The 5621-nt window shown below is 36.1% G+C and overlaps 1 pseudogene; it reads left to right on the top strand.

Moving 5' to 3' along the window:
* The first annotated feature begins 3674 nt into the window (after positions 1 to 3674).
* Positions 3675 to 4989, top strand: LOC149237828 (glucose-6-phosphate/phosphate translocator 2, chloroplastic-like; annotated as a pseudogene).
* Positions 4990 to 5621: the final 632 nt, after the last annotated feature.

Genomic DNA, 5621 nt, shown 5'->3' with positions numbered 1-5621 from the left:
TCCTTGTGAAAAAATACCCAAATTCAAAAAAAGAAAAATCGACTAAATCGGAGTTCGGATGAGGAGATATCGCTGATTTAAAATCAGCTCTTTTCCAAAAATTTCGTGATGGCAGGAAATATAAAAATAATAGATGGTATGCTAGCCAAGAACCTGTATGCTCTTGAGGTACAATATGCATGCAAAGCCTTGAGGAGCAAGGCAAAGGTTAGATACTTGTGGTTTGAGAGGGAGAGTAAATTACCTCTCAACATGCAGCACCAAAAGAAGTCTCAGACAATTGTGGAGGAGCCATAATTGGTAAAGTAGCTTTAGGAGGTTGTGGAGCAACCACAACTGGGGAAGCCAAGAGGAGATAGAGTGGAGGTATCTACTCATGCAGAGACCTCCAATAGGGGAAATTTCGATCCAGGTGAGCAGAGGGATCACATGCATCCATACCTCTAGGTAGGAGGTGGGGCGATGTGGAGTGATCGTCCCAAGAAGGCTGGAATAGGGACAAGATCCTTGAGGTACCCAACCTCTTTGATTCAACTTTACTACAGGAGCCCTGACGTGGAGTAGCAGGATTGGCTGAGTAGGTAGAGACAGATGCAGATGGAGCGGCAAAGAGAGCTACAGTGCAGGAGTCCCAGGACTATGTAGAGCTAGCAGTTTGCAGCAATGCGAGAGGCACAAGAGTGTTGCACCAGTGGAGGATGGCACGGAGAGGTGTGCAACGGTGCGAGATGCATGGAGTGTTGCAGTAGCTCAGAGGTCATATAGGGAGCACTTGTCAGCAGCAGGTAAAGCTTCAGCATCAAAGTATGTTTCTAGCCCAACAGAGAGGTTAGTTGGGAGTTTTTTTTGTTTCTAGAGTTGTTGGAGCATCCACAATTGGGAGACGTGTTGCATGCAAAACGTTCCAAAGGTACAGGATCAGGTTCAAGTTGAATGCCTTTCTTGTTGAGAGGGAGTGTTGAAAATGGCAACAAGAAATGCTAAAAATAGCACTGCTATAAATAACAGTTTGGGTACTAGTGCTGGATTGAGCAACAAGGAATGAAAAATGAAAGTGCTAAAAATAGCATTGCTATTTTTAGTAGTTTGGGATAGATTCCAATTTTAGTCAGTCCCTGGACTAAAATAGGAAGTAAAAATTCGAATTTGAACTTAACAGATGTTTGAAAATAAATTAATTAATTCACCATGAGTTAATTAGTTGTGGAAAATCAAACATAAAGTCTATGTGAGGACATGCAACAGTTTCTCCATTGGTTGAGGGATTTATCCATCAGTTAAAGAGATAAGGATGAGTTGTAATTTGAGTTGTAACTAGTTGGCTCAGTTAACTGAGTCAAGTCCAATTAGATTGATTTAAACAGTTTGTTTAAATGAATGTGAGTTCAGTTAGTTAATGCATGCTTGCATATAACTGCTGCACTTTAGATAATTGAATATTCTCTCATGAATAACTCATGCATGTTAGTTCAGACAAACCTAGTTGAGATCATAGGAGGGACAGTATACTATCAGTTGGATGGATTTTTCCTATAAAGGAAGCTCATCCATGGAGAAGGATTTCTCTCCTTCAAGTTTGTGTAGTTATTTCTTAGCCAAGTGAGCAGTGTGAGGTGGGAATTCACACTTGTGGAAGCACTGGACCACAGGAAAAACTGCACAAGGAAATAGGAGGCTTGGAGGGCAGAGAAGAAGGTTTGTGAGAAGCCTTTGGCTGTCTATGAGTAGCAGAGGGATTGCAGAGAGGGCAGGATAGCTTATGAGCTGATTCTTTTTGTAATCTGGACTATATTTCCTCTTGTATGATAATACAGAGTTGGGCTTTTTAGCTAAGGCTTTCCCCAGAGTATTCTTCTGTGTTTCTTATGTGTATGATTTCTTCTTCTCTATTATATGTGTTCCAATTGATCTTGCTCAAATTGATTAAGCTTCTGAAAAGTCTGATAGTAGAAGTAGATCAAGTATTTTGCTTTATTATATTGCATTATCAGGTGATCTACAGTGGGAATTTCTATAGATTTAGATTATTTGAAGGAATGGCCTCAATGATTAGTTTCCCTCTCTATGGAATAATATGACTATGAATCAAATATTGATCATCAATTACATGAATATTTTAATGATTCACATGTTACAAATCAGCCAAATAATATGTTTAATTTTAGCATGCCAACCTTTGTCTCTTTTTCAAGTGTGATTCAAGAAAAGTCGCAGGCCTCAAAGGAAGAAATTGTCACATCTCTCATGTTCTTTTATCTTCATCACCCAATGAAATGATTTTTGGGGAAAATAATGGAATCTTGGTTATCATTAAATCAAGTAATGAAGAAATCATAAATGAAGAGGAGAAAAGTTGTCTTATTTCAAAAACTAAGATAAATTCCTCAGAAGTGGTACAAGCTCAAATTACTGAATTGTCTCATCATTATCTTGTTTATGAGATTTAAGTTGATCCCATTGAAATTGTATTAGAGACCATTTCTAAATCTTCGTGATTTTCTCTTATCTTTATCTCCTTGCAGTGACCAAGCCATTGTCTTAGGTGACAACGATGTTATGTAACCAGATCACAAAATAGAAGAAAAAATAGATTAAAGACTTCAAAATAAGCCTCTTCAGGGGGTAAGCCTCCTTTTACATCACATAAATGAAAATTTCTTGGATGATTCAAATGAAAATACCTCCTTGGTATATATAGGAGTCTAAGAGGTCACAATATAATTAGATCCTACATAACAATAACAATGTAAGGGCACAACAATAACAATAGGTGGCTACACTAACAATAACAATAAGGGGTACACTAGTATTATAGGGACCTAACATGCTCTTCTCCTTCAAAAAAGGTGTTTTCATCAACGCTTAAGTAGTTCTAGATGCTTTTCTATAAAATTTTCATCCTCCCATGTGGAATCTTTAGCAGGTAAGTTCTTCCACTTAGTCAAAGACTCTAAAATTGATCAATTTCGTAGATGTCAAGTTCTTTTTTCTGTGACTTCTTCAAGCTCCAATATGATTTTTCCTTCCTCGTCAAGTTCTGGCAATATTGTTTGAACTGGGAACTTGTCAATGATAAACTTATTTAAGAATAAAACATGGAAAATTGGGTGTACTCAGGAAGATACAAGCTTCTCCAATCTATATGCCATAGTAACAATCTTTTGCAACATCTTGTAAGGACCATAGTACTTGGGTGATAATTTATTATCCTTCTTAACTTGCTTGAGGGACATGTGTGTATGGTTGTAGCCATAAAAATATCTTGTCACCTACATTAAAACTTCTTTCACTGCAATGTTGATTTCCATGTTGTTTCATTCCATTTTGCGCTAAAGTGAGGTTATCCTTTAAGAGTTAGATAACTTGTTGTTGATGCTCGTAGTGATCTTCCACTGCTTGCACCTTAGAATTTTCTCTTAAATATGATGTGATGGACAGTGGATGATATGCATAAAGTTTCGCAAATGGGGCTATTTTTGTAGTATGGAAGAAGTGTATTCAAACGCGGAGGGAAATTTCAAGTTTTAGTATTTGAGTTGTTACAAAGGAAATCTGAGTTAGGGATAACTATAATTCCTCAGGTACCTATTTCTTGGACAAAAGATTGTGTGAGATTGTTAAAAAATGTCAATAATAATTCGTCAAGAGCTATAGATTTGTGGTGTACCAGTGCGATGTTACTAGGATTATATGAAAGCAAGGAAACTATGAAAGCAACTGATTCTTTCAGTGTTGTGGAGAGAAAGTGATTTTATGGACCCAAGCAAAGTTACATAGTGGAATATGCTACAGAAGCATCTGCTTCTTTCAGTGTTGTGGAGAGAAAGTGATTTTCCACCCTATCCCTTATTTCTAGTTCAGTGATCATGCTCGTTGCCTAGTCATTCCACCCTATCCCTTACTTCTGGTTCAGCCATCATGCTCACCACTTGGGAAACCAAAGTGGTGGAGGCCCTAGAGACTTCTCTCCACTTTTGAAAGGCTTTGATCTCTGTAACTCCTTCATATCTCTAGTCATTAATTGGTTCAATTTTTAACATATTTTGATGCTAAATTGTTATTTATAACAAAAAAATGTGTTTGGTACAGGTTTCCATTGCACACAACATAGGACACGTAGCAGCCACAGTGAGAATGTCTAAGGTTGTTTCCTTCACCCAGATCATCAATAGCGTAGAATCAACATTTATTATAGTTGTATCTAAGTGCCTCCTCGAACAACATTTTCCACTTCCTGTCTACCTATATCTATTACCGATCATAGGGGGTTGTGCTTTCACTACGGCCACAAAGCTCAATTTCAAACCTACAGGTATCGTTAATTGGTTCCAGCAAAAGTTACATACAAATCCTATTAATTCATAAAATTTTTCTCTAGTAAGCATAATTCTAATTATGAGAAAGAAGCTGAGCAAAGACGATTGCTTGAAAATGTTTGCATAATTGCAGGATTTATGGGTGCCATGATATCTAACCTTCCATTTGTATTCCAGAACATATTCTCCAAGAAAGGCATGTCAGGGAAGGGGAAGTCGATGGGGGGAATGAACTACTATGAATGCCTCTCTATTCTCTCATTGGCTATTTTAACACCCTTTGCGTTTGTTTTGGAGGAGGTCTGAGGTTGTGGCCACTAGATGGAACAAGGCTCTACACACCATTGGTCCTCAATTTGCATTGTAAATTCACTTCTATTATATGTTTTTTTTTTTTACTTTGGCACAATATTTTGATAATTCTACTAACCAATAATTGACTTGACTTACCAGGTGGGTGTTTACTCAGAGTGTATTCTACCATCTGTACAACCAAGTTTCATACATGTCCCTAAATGAAATATTGCCATTAACATTCAACATATGCAACACAATGAAAAGGGTTTCCGTTATTAATTAATCCATCATTATCTTTCACACACCAATCAATCACATCAACGCTCTAGGAGCAATTTTTGCCATTTTGGGTACACTTCTCTATATGCAGGTATGATATTTGTATATATTCTTCTTATCCGAGAAAATGGAAAATAATCATGTGAATACATGACATGTAAATTTATTTCAAATGATGAAACCTATTAAGTTTCATTTGCAAGAAAAGCAGTGAGGAACATATAGAACGACAATTTTCTCTTCAAAATAAGATGGAAGGACATCCAATTCCAATTCCCTATGAGGTCATTTCTAAGATTGACATCCAAGTTCCTGTGAGGCCATTTCCATGTTGGATTTTATCGTGAGGTCATTTCCATGTTTGACTTGATTGTGATCCTTGTGTTGTCATCACAAATATTCCAAATTCCCATTTGCCTTCATCTTGTAATGGTGAATTTTATTTTTCATTAATTATAATGTTTTTCAATTTTAGTTTTTTTATTAACTATGATGTTTTTGAGTAAATGGCTTTTAATATTGGGAAAATTTTATCATGATTTTAGTAATAATGTGTTTTTTTTGTTCTATTTCATTGAGATATATTACAAGTTCTATTAATTTACATATAAAAATTTAAATAGAAAATAAAAATACTATGAATATAAAATTATGATTATTATTTACTAGTGGTGTAAATTTTTCTTAGATATTTTCACTCTAAAAAATTTTTGTACTACACAGAGATTG

The sequence above is a fragment of the Pinus tabuliformis genome, chromosome 8, assembly GCF_031772625.1.
Source record: "Pinus tabuliformis cultivar Carrire ecotype Pingquan chromosome 8, CPIR1, whole genome shotgun sequence".
NCBI lineage: Eukaryota > Viridiplantae > Streptophyta > Pinopsida > Pinales > Pinaceae > Pinus > Pinus tabuliformis.
Note: the sequence above shows the minus strand (reverse complement) of the source record. Positions and strands in the feature narration are given on the sequence as shown.